We start from the raw sequence: 22,350 nt of genomic DNA, 5'->3' as shown, positions 1-22,350 counted from the left end.
CGCCGTGAGTCCCGGGAGCTGCGGCAGAGAGGGTGACGGAGGTGGGAGGGCCAGAAGCAGGGCAGGGAGCGCTCGAGAAGGTGCGTCCCGGCCCTCCCCGTCCGTTTTTCCTTCTCTTGTCTATCTGTCCCGAGCGAAACCAGGGACAACGAAGCTGGCGTTGCCTCTTCAAGGTGGCTTCGTGTTACGGTTGTGCTTTCGTATGGGGATGGGGACACGCGTAGGACAGAGAGTGGGCCGTGGGGTGAACTCTGGCACACCCCATTTCCACGCGTGGCAATGCCGGCGCGGGCCAGTCGCTGTCCAGGGCTCGCCCGATGCAATGGCCGGGACGGGTGCTCTGCCCGAGGCACTGCGCGGGGTCGCGGCCCCGGCGGGGTAGCGGCGTCCAGGGAAGCCGCGCCCGACAAACCAGGCGCTTTCCCCGCGGTGGCGGGGGTTTGGCAGCTCCCTGCAGGTGAGGAGCGCAGATGCGCCGTCTGCAGCTGCCTGACCAGGGATGTGGATTTCCAGAGTGTCGCGACAGGTGACAAACAGCGCTGTAACCCGGGCTGCGCTGTCGATATGTCCTTGCTCACCCGCCCACCCGGGGAGGGGGGCTCAGGGAGGCAAAACACATCGGCGGGGCCCGCTGAGCTGCCGATCAGAACTAACCAGCCAAGTAGCTGTCCCTAATTCCCCCAGCCCGTTTCCACAGCGGGAGAGGCCGATACGGAGATGCCCACGGCGAGGCGGACGAGCAGCTCTCCGCGGGCAGTCTCTGCTCCTCGGCATGAGAAAAACAGCCAGAGCACTTTACACCGTTCGGAAAACCTTCGAGCCCCTTCCGTGCCACCCTGCTCTGTCCTGTTTGTTTGCCCGTTGGCTATTCCATGCCGAACTGGCACGTATGACCTTTCCAGCACAACTCCCGTCTTGTTTTCGACGTTTTTTATCAGCCGATTCAACTTGAAAATGGTTATCATTTAGCAGAAAAACAAACACAAAAGCACATTTTTGTAAGCAAAACGTTAATGATTGGAAGAATTGCACCAATTTCAGCTTGACAGTGTGTGATTAATCCTCCGGGTCAGGTACTTATATTTTTAGTCATTAAGTTCATCGGCCTTTGATATGCAGAACTGTTTCTAGCCTAATAGGCTATCGACCCAGCCGCTGTGTACTTTGACTCCTTGCGCAGCGCGGACCCCGGCCCGCAGCGGGCACAGCCGGCGGCCCCGCGGGATGCCCGGCCGGGTGGGGCTCGTCCTCAAGGAGGCGGTCAGGGTTACCCGTGGAAGCGGCCGGAGCCACCTCTGTCCTCGCAGAATGCCCACGCGCGGGGGCAGGACGAGTCACGCGTGGGGACACGCGTGGGGCTGCGTGTCTGCGCTCCCCTCCGGTGCTGCCGCGGGGTGCGGGGGAGGGGGCAGGAGGAAATTGGATGCACGATATTTGCGTTGCGGGTCGCTTTAATCCTTCCCATTGAAACATCCTCTTTTATTGCACAATAATAGGAAATAATAACTCAGGGCTCCTAATTGTTTGCTTTCGCTGAAAAGGACCTTCCTCTGGTCATGTCGGATAAATGAAAGATTTGCCGCTCAGTTTAGTGGACAACGTGAAATGGTGTTAGGCCTCGAGGAAATCTGCTATTAGATGTTTTCTCAGAGGACAAAAAAAAAAATCAGACACACAAAAAATCTCTGCATGGGTATTATTGTGTTTTAACTACATATATAAATAACAGGTTAGTTTTTAAAGACTTAGCACATGAGAAAGTTTCAAGACAGAAAGAGCTGAAAGCCTGAAAGCATGAACAGCATGTCAGAGCATGCTGATCTGATTCAGATCAACTTCCTATTAATGTTCGGTGGTGGTTTGGGCTCAGAAAGGACAGAAAGATTGTGTCCAGGTCTGTGGGTGACAACAACTGCTTACCAAAAAAATTTTGGTGACTGTGGAGTCTCTGTCTTATTCTGAATCATGGACTTTATTGGCTGCAGGCCTCCTGAGCATAGGAAGTTTGCTTTCTTCCTATTTATTCACAACAGGAAATCAATGTGTATTTCTAAAATATTTCAGGTGGTGCATCCCAAGGCCAAAAAAAACTTGACACAATTGTGAAAAAGCCTCATCATGTTAACTTAAGTGTCTCCATTTCACAACTCCATTGTTTGAGAGCTATTGACAAGTGACTACTAAACCCGGGGAGTCTCGAGCACATCCAGACTGTGTTACTTTGGTCACTTGGAGTTATACCAGCAAATTATTATTTGGTGGAGTCTTTCAATTGAGTTGGTGACTTGTGAATTTTCCCCTGAATGTTAGATACCCACCCATGTCATAAAGACATAATCTCTAACGGGACTAATTGAGATGTAGATTTTTTTCCTACTAGATAACCCATCTATATCATTAAGCCTTAATAATAAATAGAACTAAAAGTTTTGTTTGGATTTGGGTTTTTTGGTTGTAGTTTTTTTGCTTCTGTTTAGTTTGTTGTTGTGTTGTGATTTTTTTCATGTAGAAAAAAAGGGCCTGACAATTAACAGCCAGAGTGGCTGGGCTTGTGCTTGTTCTACAGTTGTGGTAGTGACTTTTTCAGGTTTTTTTATTAATTCTTTTTCCTTTCCTGAAGGTATTGTTTAAGACGTCAAAAATGCTAGTACAATTCTGGGAAACAGATACTCCAGTTTGTTCACTCTCCAGTCAGCTTGGTAGAAGCAAACCGGTGTAAGGATATGTATTAATGACTAACAATGTATGTGATGACTTTGTAGAAGACAATTGTTGCAATGGGTATGTGTGCATGCATGTGGGCTAGACATTTTCAAGTAGCTGTTTAAAGGAACAGATTAGATCGAGGGTTTTGTCTGGGTACATTTCAGTGAAAACGAAATCAAAGTCAAAACTAATTGCTCTGGTGGCCTGTAGGAGTGAATTGGTGCTCACAGTCAGCTAGAAAGACTAATACTAAAGACAAATTGAACTTTGCATTTGTTGGTACAGTTCAGGCAAATGATTTGGGATAAACGATTGAATGGGCATGGAAAATGAGCTGCCATCTCATCAGCCTCAGGGAAGGGGCCATTTCCAGGAGACCTAATTCAATCAAGCTTATTTAAGGACTAAAAATCCCATCTGACAGACACATAGACCTCAACACTTTTAACATGATTTTAGCAGGCTGAGTTGTAGTCAGCCAGGAGCCCAGACTATGACCTGCTAAAATTTATCAGATTATCTCAGTAGACTTTTAGTAGGTCTTGCTTTTGAAAAAAGAGTGCCTGACTGAACTAAATCTACTGAAAAAAAGGGATCTTTTTCTCTTGTTGTCTAGACAAGGCCTTCATGGTTTTCCTGCATGTCAGTCCGTGCCATTACTTTGAAGATGTGTGTGAAGAAACTTCTTATTGATCCTTTCCTATGCTGTTCTCTTTGGCAGTGGGACTTCCCGTGAGCATGGCGTGCCATTTTAAGAAGTATTCTGTCATTGTCTAGACAGGTATAAAAGTTATATTTTTAGAATGACTTAGCAAACACTTTTAAACACCTTTTAGCATTTGACTTATCCTATTTATGCAAGGTTTCAAAACATGTTAGTCAAACCACATTAGCTAGTATCTTTAAAAGCCCAACTTTTTTCCTAGTCTAGATGTACTGAAAGAGAGTCCTTGTCCTGGGATATACCCATATGAGGGTACAGCCTTTTTAAAATGAGTCAGGACTGTCTGCTACCCTGCAATTGTTTCTCAATGACTTACTACAGCTATCAGGATAAAAGTCACAGGTTAAAAGGGGAAGAAGTAACTTTGTTTTATACACATCAGTTCTTCCACTTCCTTCTCTAAGTAATAAGGAACACTCCTAGCCAGCCAAAACCCCAATCTAGCACACAGAGTCGATCAGAGAGTAGCTCAGACCTGTGGTAGTCCCAGGGTACAGAAGAACCCACTTCTGAAAAAGGATGGACTAGTGGCTGAGATTACTTTCCAGGGACTTGTCCTCCCAGTTGTTACCTTTGGTTCTTCCAGGGAGCTCTTTCAAAACCTACCTTGAATGAAAATAGCCCAAGTTACTGTAAGCAGTTTAGAGATGGTAACCCTTTGAAGAAAAGGTCTGCACTAATTTGGTTCATTTTGGCTGGTGGGTGTTGAATCACTGCCAGCACATCAGAGAAAGTTTTGCTCATTGAGGGAGTTTATTTGGTTGTTTCTGGGCTCTATGGCTAATAAGACACCAGATTAAATTTGGCTCCGAGCATGTCAGTGCCAGTTAGATGTGGGCAGGAACTGCGAATGAGTTGCTCTGTTCGCTGAAAACAAACACAGAGCTGTATAACTCGGGGTGAGAACAGCCAAGGGAGCTGTGCTGGAGTAGACGAGGCTTCAGGGTCTCAGAGGCAAAAAGAGCAGGATGGGACAGTGGCTCTGCAGCTCCATGGCATCCTGATGCAGGAGCAAACCAGGAATTTTTTCTGAAGTTTGTCAAATGACAGAGACAGATTTGGCAAATGGTTGTTTTGGGTAAAGGGCAGAAATGGCTCTGGCTGTTTGGCAGGGACCAGATTGAAGTTTTCCACCCAAGTAAGATTTTGGGATAACGTAGTGCCCAGCACAACCCGTAGGAGATGGATGAGGTCTGCCCTGCAGAGCTAAGCCCATTTTTCTAGCCTTGGCCCTGGAGACTCACACAGACAGCATTGACTCAATTACCAGTAACGTGTTTGGTACAATGTTGTCCCTTGTTGCAATACCCCCTGCAATTTTATCAGCATTTTACCCTAAGTGAAGCATCCTAATTTGATTCAGTAGAATTGCAGTGATATTGGCAGCAGCAGAGATGGCAGGCCTTGGCAGGCTCTGCTACCTGATCTTACCTCAGTGAGCAGGCAGGTGATGTACAGCACTTCCCCTCTTTATCGTTACTCTTTGGGGAGGATTGAACCCCATCAGTTCACTAATTGGTCTTGAAGATCTCAGTCAGCACTGCATGCAGGTAGTGTTCATGTTGTTCAGAGTTTCCCATACTGTGATACAAGAAGAGAATGCTGACACTGCAATAGCTGAATAAAAGACACCCATTTTCTGCCAATGCTACTCTCATAATGAATATTGTTCATGCTTGGTGCTGGTTTGCTCCACCAGCTACCCCTACCCCCCAACCTTTGGGAGTGTCTGGGCAGTCAGGGTACATGCACAGAAAGTGCAGGTGGTGAATATCAGCACGTATTAGAATATATTTATGCCTTAATTAAAAAAAAATACACTGTAAAGTCACTGATTTACCTATTAACATACTACAGTTTTTCCTCCCTTTTTAACCATTGCCTGATATTTTTTCTGTAACAAAATATATGCTGTCTGCAGATAGAAACAAATGGTTTTTTTCTAGAAAAGAGAATTTTAGTATAGATGCCTGTGGGTGACACAACACCAAAACACCTCTGAATGTAGTGGGCAATGGGATGCAACAAGCCGGCTTCAAAATTTTTTTTCAGACAGCAAAAGTTCCCTGTGCTTCAGGTAATAAATATCTTACACTCATGGTTGTGGTGATCGGTTTATATTGATTCATTGTCAACTATTCAGAAATGAAATTGCCGTGTCGTAGTATAGCCCTTGGAAGAGTTTTCTTGACAAAATTATTTTCTGTTATTTTGTGGGGTTTTTTTCAAAGATGATACTTCTGCCTCATTACTGTCTCCTGAACTATCAATCACATGATTTGTTAACACGACCTATACAATCTTATTTCCTATATATATAAGGATCTAGCATCTAGCAATGCCAACTGCAGCACACACAATGATACTTTAAAATGTGTATAGAGTATTAAGTTATTTGTTGGTTGCACCAGAACAAATGTAGGATAAATAATGCCATTAAATAACAAATGTATTAAGGCCTTATTTTCCTTAGTTGCTTACGGAATCTGCATTACTACATACTTTCCATTATTTGCAAATTACACCAGACAGATTGAATAAATGCTTTAAAATGGGTTCTGAACACTGGTTTAGTAGCACAGAGGAAGTGGTTTCTTAGACAACTGCTACCCACATATTGATTTAATAATAGAGAGGTGGAGGGGCGAAGATGAATATGTTGATGTACTGAGCTGTTGATTGTTTAATTGAGAGTAAAATTTTTAGCTTCACTAGTCAATTACCTGATCTCATTAAGTTCTTAAAAATCGCTAAAATACCATTCTGGCTGAAGCAGCTGCACTTTGCTACTATATTGTCTAAAGCATTAGGAAAATCATTTGCTAATGGTGATTTACAAGTGTAAACATATGATATTTTTAGCATCCGAATAAGCTTTCTCCATGTGAGAGATCTTGAATGACTATCATGCACCAGGTATGCAAAGGTAAAGATGGATGTGAAATGTGTTTTTATGTTTGCTTAAATGAACCTTAAGCTTTCTGAGTATTATATTCAAACCTTATCAACAGAGCGGAAAATGGAAGCAGAAAATCACAACTTTTAGACATTAGAGATGTTTCAAATATAAATGCAAGAAGTTACTCAGTGCCTGGCACAGAACAGAGGTTGTTTTAAGGATAAATGTAAACTAAGACAGCATTTGACATCCCTGTGGAGGTAGAAGCTCCATGCTGTGAAGATGCTGAAGACACCAACATAGCTGCACAAGGTAATGATGCTCTGAAGGCTCCAGAGCAGCAAGGACAACTTGTCCTGTACCTTGCCTTGTTACTTTGGAAATTGCTGATTAAGGGCTTTGCATGGCACCTCCCAGATCCTATATGCCATAGTGTGTGCAGTACTGACATAAGCACTGATAGTAATCAGTGGCATTTTGTGTATTTCCAAACAGGAACACATTCTTTCAGGTTAACACAGTTTCATTTTGCAGGATGACTGTCCCAGAAAAGGTAGATGATCGATCAGCGTTTATTCAGTAATATAAGAAGCCCTTTCCAAAACCTATGTGGCAAGGGCTCTGGTTCCCTATGTACCTTGTTTGGTTTTTAGATCAGTTCATAGAAAGACAGCTGGTTTTTATGCAGAAGAAGAAGTCTGGGGTGAATTTCTTCACTCTTGCAACGTGCAAGCAGTGTGACTTTAGTCACAAAAACTTGATGAACACTCAGAAAGGAGCTAGTCATGTTTTTCTCTCAGTGTGAAGATACGACAAGAGGTTGTGAACAAGTTCCACAATGAGAGATGAAGGAAGAACTGGTTTTTTTCCCTTCACAAAGAGTTAATTATAGATATTAGTAGCTGAGAAATAATTTAGAAAAAATTCAGTAACACCAGGTCTTCCCAGTTTTTGGGGTCATTCCCACTGATGTCTGTTTCTGATTTTGTGCCAATCCATGTGCCACTTACAATCTCTTTGGAGTCAAAAATCACTGTCAAAATATGAAGAAGGGACAAAAGCACATAGCACTGATAAAGAAATGTGCCAGTTCCCCAACCTTACAGCACATGCATTCAAACTTCTCAGGAAATATAATTACTATCTTCCAGTAGTTATCTATTATTACTTGAAGTCCCAATACATCAGTGGCTCCCAAATTACCTGGCAGCTTGTTACTTAGGTTTTTAGGTACCTGAATTGAAGCGCAAAGTGAAAAGCAAATGGAACTGCTGGTGTTGCATTTTGATGTTATGTAAATTGGCAGCTGGATTCTGCACAAGGCATTGATATAAATAGATCAACCCAAACTTGAGGGCATTCACAGGGATTCTTTCTTAATGTTATAGTAAGTGTCAGAAGACATTTTATGTTGTAACACGAACAGTGGCATGAAAAAAACAATAAGATAACATTGATTAGGTCTTTCAGACTGCAAAACTACTCAGGATCTGGGGTTTGGGTTTGTTTTCTGGTTTTTTGGCTATTGTAATTTAAGGGCGTGGGGAGGGGGATATTTTGGCTCTGCACTCTCCTGAATTGACTGTGGAATTGGGCAGAGCGAGTAGGAGCTGAGTAGAGCGACTCCACGACTCTCTCATACTGTCAAGGCAGACAAGTTTGTTGTGCCAGTGTTATTGTGATCAATCCAAAATTTTGTGGTCAGTCCAAAATGGTGCTGCAGCCATTAAACATTTCTCAGGTTTAAATAGCACGAAGCCAATTTTGGAAGGGGTAAAGCCTACGTAACTTGGTTTACCATTGCAGTTTCTGGAATGATAGCAAATTCAGCTATGATTTGTTTACAGGAACAATGAAACCATTTTAAACACTGATTCGAAGGCATTTCTTGGTGATAGCTGCTATCAACAGTGGGTTGACTTCCTACTTGGTCAGTAGGCCAGGAGAGCCATCCTGCTGGAAATGAGAGCCTGGGAGGCTTTTCCCTGAGCAGAGCCCTGTATGACAGGAGGTCCTGCAGAGAGAAGCTCTGGGAATAGCCGGCTCAGGAAAGTGCCCAGGGCCAAATATTTGCAGAACTGTTCTGAACTATTGTTCTGCTTACGATATTTGTGGGTTTGAGATAAGAAAATGAGGAAACTGAATAAAAGTAACGATCCACCAAAAGAGTGAGTTGTATAAGCATATCACTTCTGTGGGCCAGACCTTGCTGCTGTTGGTAAACAATTTTGAGGTGTCTGACTGGCATTCAAGTTCATGCAGCTTCTTAGATGCCAGATCTTGTAACCTGCACCCTGAAGACTGGATGCTGATACATGATGATCCATTTCATAGAATCCTTTTCAAAACAGAATAGGAGAAGAATCAGGGTGTAATTTTCTTGAATATAATAAGTGTTTAATTCTGAAGTCCATCTTGTTAAGGTCTCCTTAGTTTGGATTTTTGTTGGTTGTTTGTTGTGGAGTTTTGTTTGTGTTTATTTGGATTTTTTTCTTCTGTGTTGGTTTTCAGTGATTTTTCATGTTCTTCAGAGTATGAAGAACTATTTTTCTGGTAGCGTGAGCTATACCAAATCCTGAAGATTGCAATTAATGTTGATTTATGTGTCAGACTCAGCTAGGTTTGTCAGCCTAGGGAGATCTTTTTCCTAACAAATAAATCAACACATTTCCTGAAATGAAAGTGGCAGGGGATTACTTGTTTTGTGTCTTCCACTCCTTTTTTGGTTGAGTTGAGCTCATACCATCTTATACAGCACTGGATTGCATTTAAGTTTCCTAAAACATGTTCTCTAGAAAAGAAGCAATTACAGTGCAGTGCATTTTGAAACTACAAGAGTCCACATAGTATTTGACAATAAAACACATTTCTCAAACTTCTGAATTCCAAGAATCAGCTAAAGCATAGTGCTGGGAATATAATGTATAATGCATGAAGATATTTCAGTGATTCATGAGAATTTGTCTCATTCTATTTCTAGATATGAGTGGCTCATTAACTAGCTTTTAAATATGTATACCTTTAAAAGAAGAATTTCCTCTTGCCCACTTAGATCAGTAATATATGATACAAAAACACTGAAATGTTTTACTTTATCTCAGCAGTAATTTCTTGTCCAATTAGGTACATCTTATTCCCAAGATAATAAATTTTCTGAAAAACCTTTTTGTATGATCATTCACAAATATTAAGGCTTTTAATAGTTATATCATCCAATGCTTATATTGCCTAGCCAACATTTACCGTGAATCTATTAATGCCCTGCTTTTAATTCCTAATGATACTAAAATTAAATTAGCTATGTACTCTCTTACAACTTCTGTCTCCTGATCTGGAAGATTGTTTATACAAGCAATCAGGGAAGTTAGCTGCTCACTGGCAGGGCAAGTGTCTGCAAATAGCCTCTGCAATAACATATTAGCCACTGCAAATGGAGAAATATGAATTAAGCATATAGATATTGCACTTGTTTCCCTTGTGCCTCCCCCCTTTCCTTGACATGTTTACACATTTGTAATGTCAGAAAGAGCTCTGAATGTTGAGCATTAATTAGATGTGGGAACTGGAGCATAAAATAACATCTACATTTTATCCTTTTTAATCAAGAGGAAATGCTCTAATGTTGGATTTAGATTTAATGCAAAACTAAATATTTGACTCACAATATATTATGTCAGCAGATTAGCTGGTATTTATCACAGTTTTCAAAACTAGGGCTTTAATGCCTCATTTGGCATGATTTTGTCAGCCCCTGGCAGAAAGCTGATAAACTGTCCATTTATGCCATTACAGCTGCCTCTTGTAGCATTTGTGCTGCTATGGAGAGGGGTCAGCTTTTCCTTAAAACCTTTGGTTTTGATCATTTTATAACAGATTGATCTTTAAAGTTAATTTGGCTGTATTACAGTAGATAAATTTAAGACTATAAATTGGGTTTTGATAGTACAAAAATAGCTTAAATTGACTGAGTGGCCAAAAATTATCTAAATACCACATTCTTTTTGCCAAGGTAGCTGAAACTGGAGCTAAAACTACCACTGGACTTCTATTTCTTCCCTAATTCTGAGTTTCTACTTCATAGGGACATTTTTTTTTCTTTGCTTGGGCATTTTCAAAGATTTCCTTTTGTGCACAGGTAGAAAGGAAAAATTTTTTCCACAATAAAGGTCAAAACTGAAATGGACCAAATTATACTGTCTCTGTTGACCAGACAAGATGATTCTAGAGGATACTCTAGCTCTAAAACTCTCTCCAGGCATGTGCTTTTACCCACTTGGGGTTGTCAGAGTGGACAACATGTTACCCTGCACCCCAGCTCTTACATAGAACGTGGATATGCCAGCATCAAGTACCCTGTGCTCAAAAGATCAGCATTGGGAATGTCATTATTCCTACTGACTTCTATTGTATTATTTGCCATTTCCACTGGGAAGAGCTGATATACTCACAGGCCCAACTAGAGATGTGCTTGAGGTGGTTAAAGCCACCTACGTTGCCTGAGATGGTGGAAGCCCAGGTATGAAATGGTTCCAACCATTCCTCCAGAACAGGACAAGTCCTCAAGTTATACAAATGCTATGCTACACTTTTCTTGTAAAGTCCAAATTATGTCGTGTTTTGTTATAAATGCAACAGAATTATTTACCATTAATTTCTAATCCACCTCTGTCTTTCTTCTTGGTTTCAGAAATAGATCCTGTGTCACTGTTCTGCTGACTGGGCCACAACGCTGCTGGGACAGCTGTGACAGCCTGAGGAATTAAAAACGAGACGGGGAGTCCTGTTTCTCCCATGAAACCTTCCATTTCATCAGAGTCTGCTTACAGAATGAGAGCTTTACTAGTTTTATCAAAGTCAGAAAAATAGTAATGGAAAGACACGTGCAACACCAGCAGGAAGGGCTACTCAAACGTGCAGTGCTTGGTCCCTCACCCGCACTGGCAGGGAATGGCTTCCTGCAGGACTGGCTGAAGCTCTCTTGGGTAATTAGTGAATTAGTTGCAAAACAGCCTCTGTGTTCAGTGTAGTAACATCATTAGAAATATGAATTATGTGTCTGTTTAGGAAGACTGGCACATTTTTACAATTATCTAAACAAAATGAATTGCAGAATTTCAGGTCAAACCTGAACTTTGCCCTGTCTCCAGAAGTGCAAGGGCAATTAAGTCACTGACTTGTAAAGAGCACAACTCATCCTGCCCATTTGCTTTCCTTTTTTTTTCCTGTTGATACCATTGAAGCCCTTGTCAGCATATGCATGAATTAAGGGAGCATTTACCTTTGGTGACTGGCTTTTGGTAGGGAAAGTATGTGGAAAGCCAGCTGCTCAGGATGTTTAAAGCAATGCTTTTCAATTTACAGGCATAAATTAATTTTTCCCCTACCGAAACGTAAGGAAAAATAGTTCCAGCACTGAAATCTTACACTCTGTGGAGATGTCAAAACCTGAGGACACAACCTGTTTCAAGAAATTCAGGTGCCTCTTATCTCTGTTCCTGGATAGTTCTGTCCTAGCTGATAATGTTCAGCCACCACCAGCCCAAGGGTAAGATAATCCTTCCCTGTGACCAGTGGCAATTTCAGCAAACAGGGCTTTAGTTTCTGTCTCTGCTTTGGGAAGAGCAGAAGATGGGGTATTAAAACAATTTCCCCAGTAAGACCCACTAGAAGGTGGGAGGAGAGTCATGCATATTTGTGCATACTTGCAGTCCACCCACTCCTTCCTTCCCTGGGCCCACCCTTCCGCCCGCCACGCTGTCCCCAGGGGCACAAAGGCTCTGCCCTGGCTGGATGCTGTGGCAACACTGGGGGGGGGTTCACAGTCTATCCTCCCTGCAGGGCCTAGAAGGAGGGGCAGAGATGCTCTGGGGGCTGGGAGCAGTCCTGCACTCCTCCTCCAGCTAGGAAATGGAGTTATCTGTTTAGCTAAAAGCAATAAAAAGATCTTCCCTCCTACCGACGCCAACTCATGTGGTATGTGTCTGACAAGTCTAGGTAACTGCCTTGCTCCTGTGCTCAGGCCCAGCAATTGCAGCTACAAATTCTTTAAAACAGCTCATGTTTCTCTGTCATTATCAAGGCAAAACTACCTTTTGGTGGTGGGTTGAAGTCAGCACTTGTGCTAGTGTAGAGATTAAAATTCTCATGGGAACCTGCAGAGGTGGCATCAGCCTCTGGGTCCACTGGAACAGCACCTTTTGTTTGCTGACCTGGTGCAAAGGCAGCTCTTCTGTGCTCAGCAGTGCCAGTCAGCAGAGGCCTCAGAGCTTGTGAGATCAGCACTTTATTCACATGAAAGACCTGATGCCTTTGATTCAGTACTTCTGTCTTTCCAGGATGATGACACCAAAGCAAAGGTCTCTGTGATCTCACTGTCTCAGCAGCTTTCATGTGTGAGATTGGTACACAGAGAGTTGCCCGTCTGGCATCTATTTACTCAGTGGAAAGGGAGCAAAAAGGCACAGACTGGCCCAGGGTCGCACAGCAGAGGTGTCGCCAACTCTTTGCAGTGCATTGCCTATTACACCAAGTTTTTTCAGCCTCAGCTTTTGCCGTTGTGTGATAATCTGATCTTTCATTAAAAAACCAACCAACCAACCAAAAAGTCCAAAGACCCTGTAACATTGTCAAAGAGAAATTAGAAAATGTGCAGCTACAGGACCAAAAGAATCAGAATGCAAATAAGAACCTATGTGATGTGTAAAACAAACATACTTTTCTCAATTTTCTGACTTTTCTGGGACAGGGGAACTCACAGTTTTAACACTGCTAATGGAAATGGTGAATGTTGTGCTTTGAAGTCCTCTAATATGCTGAAGATGCTCGTGTTCACATAAATAGTTCTCAGGGTTGCCCTGGCCACAGCTTTAATGGGACAACGACGTGGGTAGAGACGTCCCAAAAAAAGCACAAACCAAAGGCAGAAAGAGTTCTACTAAGTCATCAAATTTAGTCTTTTGTTCTCTCAAACATCTTGGTATCCTTATATATATATGTATATATCACTGGAGGGGTAAAAGAAACTGCACTAAACTTACACAGCTTCTTTTTTGACTTCTTGTCCCCTTACATTTCCCACACAACTCCTACTACTGGTTGCATATTTATTAGCTGATGGACCAGCGTGGTGGCTGGCTGGTGTTATTACGTAACTGCTGCTTAGATGGAACAAGTGCAGTACCAAAACCTAAATCTCTATGAACTCACCTTAGAGGGCAAACCAGAAAATTAAATACCCTGACTAGGATGAGATTTTCGAAAGTATTTGATGTTGGCCTTTCTGCATCCACTGAATTTCAGAAAAAAATCCTTCCCTGCCTATGTGGTGGACGAAGCCATCCTGGCCTGCTCCTGAAGATTTGACTGTCAGGGATGTCTTATCCCTGTTATAACACAGCTCAGTCTTCCAGTCAGGAAACCAAAAGAAGAGACATTCTTAGAGTAAGGTTTAGAATTAAATTATAAACATAGATTAAGGTTATAATCTCAGGCATATTAGAAAGAGTAAAGGATCAGTCATTAGGCTGTTTTACAGATTTCAATTTAAAAAGCACTCAGGTTTGTTCAAACTTTAAGCCAATGTGTTTAATGCAGAAAAGTTATTTTTTACTTTGCTTCTTTAATTAAACACCAAGAGAAACTGTTCTCCACATGCTTTGATCTTGTAAATGCTTACTGTTTTTCCAGGCAGCTGGAAGAATGAAGAAACAGATATGATTATGTCCTTGCCATCTGTAGTGCCTCTGCAGCCCATGGAGCACCATTGGGGTGCAGAGACCCCCCTGCAGCCCATGGAGGAGCCCATGCTGGAGCAGGTGGATGCCTGAAGGAGACTGTGACCCCATGGGAGGCCCATGATGGAGCAGGGTCCTGCTGGGAAACTGCAGCCCATGCTGGAGCAGCTGTTCTCTGGTAGGACTTGTGGCCCCTGTGAGGGACCCACGCCGGTACAGCTCATTCATGAAGGACTGCATCCCATGGAGGAGTGACCCACGGGACAGCAGTTTGGGAAGAACTGTTTCTTGAGGGATGGACTCACACTGGAGAGGTCCATTAAGGACTGTCTCCTGTGGGAGGGACCCCATGGGAGAAGGGGAAGGACTTCTCTCTCTGAGCAGTGCCAGAAAAAACAACTGACTGTAACCCCCATTCCCCGTCCCCTTGCACTGCTGGAGGAGAAGAGGTAGAACTTGGAAGGAAGGAGGGGTGGGGGGAAGGTGTTTTTAAGATTATTTTACTTCTCACTCTTTTATTCTGATCCTGTAAATCAGTAATAAATTTAATTTATTTGAGTCTGTGATCAGTAAGTGACCTCTCCTAGCTGTTATCTCAATTCATGAATCCTTTGTTGGTTTTTTTTTGTCTCTACTGTCAGGTTGCAGAGGGGAGCAAGAGAGAGGCTTTAGTGGGTACCTGGTGTCTGGCCAGGGTCAACCCGCTACAGCATCTTAGGCTGAAATAAATTAAATAAAACACATTGGTTTTGTTACAAGAGAAACTCTAATATGGTTCTCTAATATGACATAACGTACCTTAAAACACTGTAGATTGAAATATGCAGGTCTAATTTCTGCTGTATTCAATTTTTTTAAATATCAGATGCTACTAATCAGACATAGGATTAGGTGAATAACTATGCAAGGTGTGCAGAGTGATGGGAATTAGGATCTTTGTACTTGAAATTAGTTGTGCCTGATGTAAGAAACCAAGGTCTTCTCCTATCCTTGCCAGCCAGAGGAGAAATAAAGTGAATAAAATCAATATATGAATCAAAGAAATGTTCTACTAAAGTAAAAAAAAACAACAACCCACCTTATTTTGAATACTGATGTATCTAAACTAAAATTTGGGAAAAGCGATAAGCATTCTTTATTTCCATCCAATGTCAGACTCAAATAATCTTGTTCAGATGTGTTGGACAATGGGCTCAAATACTGGCTTGGAAGGGGAAAATTATATGGGGTTTAACCCATTATGTAATGTCAGAACTGCTAATTCTGTATTGATTTGAAATTAGAGAGGCATGATGACAGCACTTTGCAGTAACATGTGCAAAGTCAAAGTCATGTAGCCTAGAAAATAAAATTGCTAATTATTCAGTACAGGTGAAATAGAAGCATATTATAATCTCTTCATGTTCCACCACAGAGGAGGGAAAAGCTATTCCTTATAAATCATTATCTGAATTCTGCTTCAGGAAATGACAACCCTAGTACTCACCTACCACAAATAAAAATAAGGAACACCTGTTGTCTCTTTGTTCTTAATTTACTTCCTCTGGCCCAGTTTGATCCCTTGCCTTCCTTCTGGAGGAGTAGCCTGGAGGAGCAGCCTCCTTTCTATGAGGAGCAGTGATTAGGTCCTTCTTGTCCTTTAGCTTCTCTGATGAAGTAAGTAGGTAAGTGTACACAGTTGTAAGAGATTTTTTTCACTTTGCTCTGTTTTGGTTCCTTTCCCTCCCCCCCCCCATTGTTTTTTCTTGCTCTTTCTTAATTATCCAACACGGTTGGTAATTGCTGGAGGATACTTGCTTATGTGGACTTTTGGTCTGACCCAATATGGCCATTTTTATGTTCCCAAGTTAGTACTGTCTTACAAAATTATAAAGTCTAAACACTTGGGGAAATTCAGCTGCTTTGTATTTTTTATCATCTTGCCATGACAGATATATTTCTCATGAGTTTCTGTTCTTTTTATGCCTGAGTCAAACAAAATCGTAGATTCTCTGTAATTTTGAGGGCAGGAATATCAAAGCCCTATGTCCTCAGTCCTGTGACTGAATGTGTTTCAGCTGGTGACACATTGGCTTCTTCTCCTGTTCAAGGTAATGAAGAGGGGAAAGTTCTGTCTACTGTTCTTCATAAATTTGATGCTGAATTATTGTACAAAAAGTTAAAATGAGTAATACTTCCTGTTATGATACAACTGGCTTAAGAAAAATGGAGTTAGCACATATCTGTTTGTCCTGCCTGGAAAAAACCCACCCGATTCGGCTCTTTTCTTTTTTCAAAGAGAGCATTCACACATCCTAATGGTCATATAAAAGTCTACACTATAATTGTGTATAACTATATATTCTCCAGACAACAAGAACAAAGGTGTCTATATGTGCTAAATATTGTTTCATTCAGGAAGTTATTCTTATGTGTATGTTTCCACAACTATTATCAGTAGGATTGAAGGGTAGCAGCAATATCCACAAGCTGTCTGATTTCCTTCCCACACTATCAAAGATTGAAGGAACAAAGATGAAAATGTTGGGGAAATGCCTGTAACTATGACATAAATTTCTTTCCAGGAAATGTTTTAGGAAGTTGCCTTTAATATATTGTTTATGGTTGGAGGAGGCATTCCTGCCTGAAAGAGTTTGGTTATGTTGTATGTTCTAAGCATTTCCCAAGTCTGGCCTCAGGATGTCCTTCAGTAAGTTATGTCCTGCTCTTGGTCGTGGTAGTGGAAGCACAAAGCTCCTCCACTATTTCTAGGTTGTTTATTCTGAATTTGCACTAATTCATCTGAAATCAAGCTGTAGCAAATATCTGTAAACAGGCCAGTTCAACCAACTCTGGAAAGTTCAGAGGATAAAATCACATAGGAAATTATTGCTCTTACAGTGTTTATTTTATATTTTACTTTATAAAGTTCCATGATTAACACAGATTATTTGTTATTGTGACTCCTCTCATGATGTTTGCTAATGCCTGTCCCTGGGGTATGTGAAGCGGGAAGCTTAAAGAGAGAGAAGCTGGTAAATCTTGTGGCACTGATGAGAGGTTGGAGCCTTTATTTCCAGCTCCTGTTCCTGTCTGGGAAAAGCCTTCCTAACATATGTCACAGTGGAAATCCATGCCCAGTGAATGGTTTCAAACATTTCTCAGCTCCCTTTTATGACCTTATTTTGTCTAAATGTCACAGGTCAGTGTCATGCGTGTCCTGGTATAGGAACTGAGAGCAAGCACTTGGCATGGTAGCTGGTTGGGAAAGGCTGTCTAGCACTAAAATTGGACATCCAGATGCTTCCTTGATTAAGATCTCCAGACTGGTGTTCTCCTGGAATCTGGGAAGTGATGAAGAACTGAATTGTTGTCTGCCAGGCCACAGGTTACCCTTCTCCTCCGAGGGACTTCTGTCCCATCCTTGTCACTGCTCCCACTCCGGGGCTTCTGCCAAGGCAGAACAAGAACAACTGCAGAGATGTGTGTCTGCTGTGAGCCCCTGTGAATGAGCCCTGTGTCACCAGAGCCCACAGATTTGCAGTGTTCCTGTCCTCTGCAACGTCATCCTCACTGAAACACCTGATTCTTATGAGGCAACTTTCTGGGTCAATAAAACAGCATTTCTATTAGTGGTTAAAAATGTTTATTGAGAGTAAAATAAAAAAGGAAGCTCTTGCATAGCATCAGCTAAACAACTAGTGAGACCAGATAATTAAGATAAAGTGAAGCAGGCAAGAGTGGCCAAATTGGGGAAGGCCTGCCTGCTCATACATGCAGCAAAGGGTCAATGCTGGGAAAATTGAATCTGCCCCAAGTGTTAGGGGAAGAAGCTGGATTACACACTTTTAAGTTTGAATGCTTCAGTTCTGCTCAAGTCTTTCTTGTACAGGATATTTTTTTTCCAAAAATGAGCAGTAGACATTGCCCAAAGTCTGGATAAATGAAATCTGGCTTATTTGGAGCTTGCTAGAGTTTGCACCTTTTATTTTGACTTGCCAGGGATGACAAAACAGTGGCTGCCTCCTGCATCTTGCGACCAGCAAGATCCTGTGCAGGATGCAGAGCCCCACCATGGACAGCACAGTGTAGAAACCAGCCAACACCCTTCACCCTCAAGATGTTAACCTGATGTTAAAATCTGCTCTGTTTGCATCTATGTCAAAATCCCATCTTGTGCCTTTCCTGGGTTGCCTGCCCTTGTTTATTCTCACCAGGCTTGCAGGGTGCAGCGCCCCACGGGTGCTAGTTCTGTGTGCTCTGCTGTTCTCTGCCTGTGCAGCCGACCAAGCACTGCTGCGGCTACGCAGCTGCTCATTTGCCTAACTTGCTAGTAAATGCTCAGGGGGCATTTCTTAATGTTCTGCATGTTGGTCACAATTGATTTATTAATTAACATAGGGGTGCGAATCCAGAATCAGTGGCTTTGTTTTTCTCTCTCTCTTCCACTAACTTGCTTTTTGCTTCAGGCAGATCATCCAAGCTTTGTCCACGTCCTCAATCCTGTAAAATAGGAGTGATAATACCTACCAAGGAGCTGTTTGTGAGCCTTGCTGAGCTCTTTAGCATCCTCAGCAGGAGGCAGCATAGAAACATATGGCAAACATACTATTTCAAAACAACTCAGTTTTAAGTCATTGCAAAGACCTCCTGCTAGTCCAGCAGTAGCTCTCAATCCCCTCCTGATGGTACCACCATTGCATTAAGAACTTGCAGCCAAAATAGTTTTTCTGGCCCTTCTCTCCTCAGTCATTGTTCCCACACACTTTGTGAAAATTCACACTAGTGAAAACTAACCACTTTATTTGTATTTTTTCAGGTTAATTTTCAGTAGAAGTTCCCTGATCTCACTGGCTAAATAGTTTCGTGACTGCTCATGCTCAGAAGAGCCACACTAAGAAAACTCATCTGAGCAGGGACAGGGCTGCCTCTTTCAGTCACGGCGTGCATTTAGGTTAGCGCAAATTTGCTGGAAAACCGAAGTTTCAGCAAAGCTTCTCCAGGCAATGGTAGGTAACCTCAGCAAGTCTTTTGAGGCACATAACCTCATAATGTTTGTTAACCATGCATCTTAATCTTCAGCACACGTAAAAAAATTGATGTTGTGGGTTAGCTGAAATTCAGCGACCCACCACATTTAGGAAATTATGATTTATAGAAATCATACAGTCAGCTTTTTCCTGGCTGTCTGACTAGAAGTAGAAGGGAAGCAGGTCTAACTCTGACACCGTTGTCTTTGTAGCCCTGCTTGAGCCATGGCCTTCCAGAGGAGAAGCAAGTTTGGTATCTCTGTCCTGTGCTCTGGGTAAGCTCGTTAAAAGCTAGGACTCAGCTGAGGTCTTCTGTAATCCCCAGGTGAATTGGAAGATAGATGAGCTATATAAGTTTGTGAAAGCCACAGGCTTAAGTAACTTTTCTGGGACAGTGACAGACTTCACTTAACACCTTGGAGACATAGTAAAGTAAATTAAGTAGGGTATCAAGAATGTCTCACATAGTTTTCTATACTGTTGAGGACCCCACTCCCAGATAACAGGATAATAAGCTAAGTACTTGAGTCAGCATTCCTGGCTGTTAAAATAAAAGTCTAGCAATAGTGCCCATTGTACAAAGTGGTATTTCTATCATAAAAGATGGGAAAAGCATTAAATTGTCTTTTTTATTATTGAAGTATTTTTCTGAATTACTTTTGTTTGTTTAAAAGTGTATATATCCCAAAAGCAATGGGTGACCTGCATCATAAAGTAGTGCATCATTAAACATATGTAAATGCAGAGAAGAGGTTTAAACAAGTGCTAAGAGGTTTCTGAAAATGAAATTGATAAAATGGGTTTAATAACTAAGTGTCCTAATCCAGACAAAAGGTTAATAAGCATTCCCTCGTGAAGTAAGAGAGAGTGGTAAAGGGTTTTTTGTTCCAAGAATTGTGTACCCTTTAGGTGCCTGTTTGTGTGATGTTCACTAGCTTTTCTTCAGCATAGAGCTCTGAACACAACTGCCTACAATAATGGGAGCTGGAAAGAAACAGTCCCAGGTCTGATTTAAAAAAACTGCTACAGATGCTGTTCCTGCTAAAACAGGTCCTGGGTAGTGATGGTTGTTTTCTCATAGTTAAGAGTGTCCATTAGTGTGCATAATGAACAGCTAAAGGCATTCAATTACTGCTGTTGAGGGCCTAACCTTCTGTGACAGACTAATGTGGTGCTTAACCAAGAATTAATTTACTTCAGGTTCTCTTCAAGTTTCAAAAAAAGAGGAAAAAATACTAGAGGAAGACAGTTGGTAGCTTTTCACTGAAGTTTAAAGAAATTGCACTTAACTGATCAGTGTCCAGAGAACCCCAGAACTTTTCAAGCAGGCATTAGAAACAAACCCTGCCACTACTCTTAGCTTTACCTCAGTAAGTCAGTGGTAACATTGTCAAAGTCGGGAAGCTTAGGAAGCGTAGACAAATGCATCAGTTTTGGAGTATGCTTTTCCACTGTGCTGAATAGTTCCCTAAACCCACCGGAATTACGTGGTCCCAGATATCTAGCCTACTTCAAGGAAAAAGTTCAAAAATTGTCTTTTACTTTGCAGTTATAAGGAGATCCTGCCATGTTTCCCAAAGTACGTGAGTCTTATTAAAATTTACTTCTATAATATTTTGTTCCATTTTCTGCACATATCTGATGGGAAGAAGGTACACACAACTCAAAGGTCATCTAAAAACTACCTTAGGAAAAGTTCAAGATTCTCTTGTTTCTTCAGTGTGACGTAATTAGGTTTTAGTCCTGAACGAAGATACTGGAGATCTGGGTTTTATCACAGTACTTTGCGTTATTCTTTTACTTTCTTGATGGTTTACCTTCTTGATTAGGAAATAGAATGTCTCCCCTGGGAGCCTCAGACAGAAAGTGCTCTGACAGAAAAATACACTGAATCCTGTAGATGGTAGTTTTTTGCACAGAAAAAAAATGTGTGGGGAGATGATTTGCTAGAGTAGCTCAATTTTTTTTTAAACTTGTGCACAAGGCACAGGTTTTCAGGCCTTTTTTTTTTTTAGCAGCTTATTCAGCTGTAAAGATTCGGGGTCGCTGTTTAATTAGCTGTTTAGTATTGTACACTTTGCATAATCACTTTGACTACACTTTGAAAAAAAGGAAGTTCAGTCTATTTGTTACTCAACTAAAACAACCTAAAAGGCGAATCATACTTTCCAATTTCATTGCAGTTAAGTTTTGAGGTAACTAATTCTTCTAGGCAAAGACACTGTGACTTCTGCCTGATCAGTTGTTATTATTTCAGTCTTGTGCATAGGCTTATCTTTTGGGTAGAATTTTCTGTAAGTGGAAGTCAATATATTCTAAGATACTGGGATGTGAGTAGTTTACTTGACTTGGGGGTGGTGGAAACAGTAAGCTGCTCTTTAGTGTCCAATATAAAAAGATCAAACCACAAACTGATATGTGAATACGTGTATGAGTTTTTCATGTTCAATATTTTTCTGTATATGTATACAAGTGTTTTTGTATTTAGGTACATAAAAACCTCTTTAAAATGTTTTGTACTGGTTGCTTTTCACACTACAATAGGATCTAAGCACACTTGTCAGAGTTCTTATTCTATCATACTAGAACAGAAAACGAATAATATTTTTCCAAAAAGCTTTAAATGCATACATAACTCTGTAACTGATAGCACAGCTAGCTTTATATTATCAGCATTTCTCCTGCATCCACAGGGGCTCTGAAATGTGCAGTTAAGGTTAGCAGGATAGATCTTATAGTCCATTCTGAAATCCTCTGTCAGATTATATTTGAGAGAAGAATCTTCATAATTACAAGTGCTGACCAAAACCAGCTGGGGTGTGAAACAGGCATTTCCAAGAGCATCTTAGCAGACCTCTTCTCCTGCTGTTATTGCACCCAGATTCCCTCTCCATGTTCTCTTCTTCTCCACATCTCTCTTTGTCCTTCCACTTTCAGACTCAGCTGGCACCTCCTGCCCAGCTCTTGCCTCCTCTCATTCAGGCAGCAGGTGCTGGATTTGGGCCCAGCTGCCCTCTGCTTTCCCTCTGTAGGGTTTGGGGTTTAGGGTACTGACACTTGCTGCAGACATGGACTGAGGGGGGATGTAGGGATGGCACTGGGGTGCAAGCACTTCCAGGTAAGCGCTCATAAAGTTTGCAGCAGTGTTCCTGAATTCCTGTTATGACTGTTGTCTATAGATATTGATGAAAAGCTCCTTTCATGACAAAGGCAGGAAGCTTTTAACATGAAAACAGTCAAACTGTTGTCACATTTCAAAGCAAATATGAAGCCTGGATA

Source organism: Manacus vitellinus, unplaced genomic scaffold (genome assembly GCF_001715985.3).
Source record: "Manacus vitellinus isolate BGI_N305 unplaced genomic scaffold, ASM171598v3 scaffold_15_pilon, whole genome shotgun sequence".
Lineage (NCBI taxonomy): Eukaryota > Metazoa > Chordata > Aves > Passeriformes > Pipridae > Manacus > Manacus vitellinus.
This window is presented reverse-complemented; position numbering follows the sequence as displayed.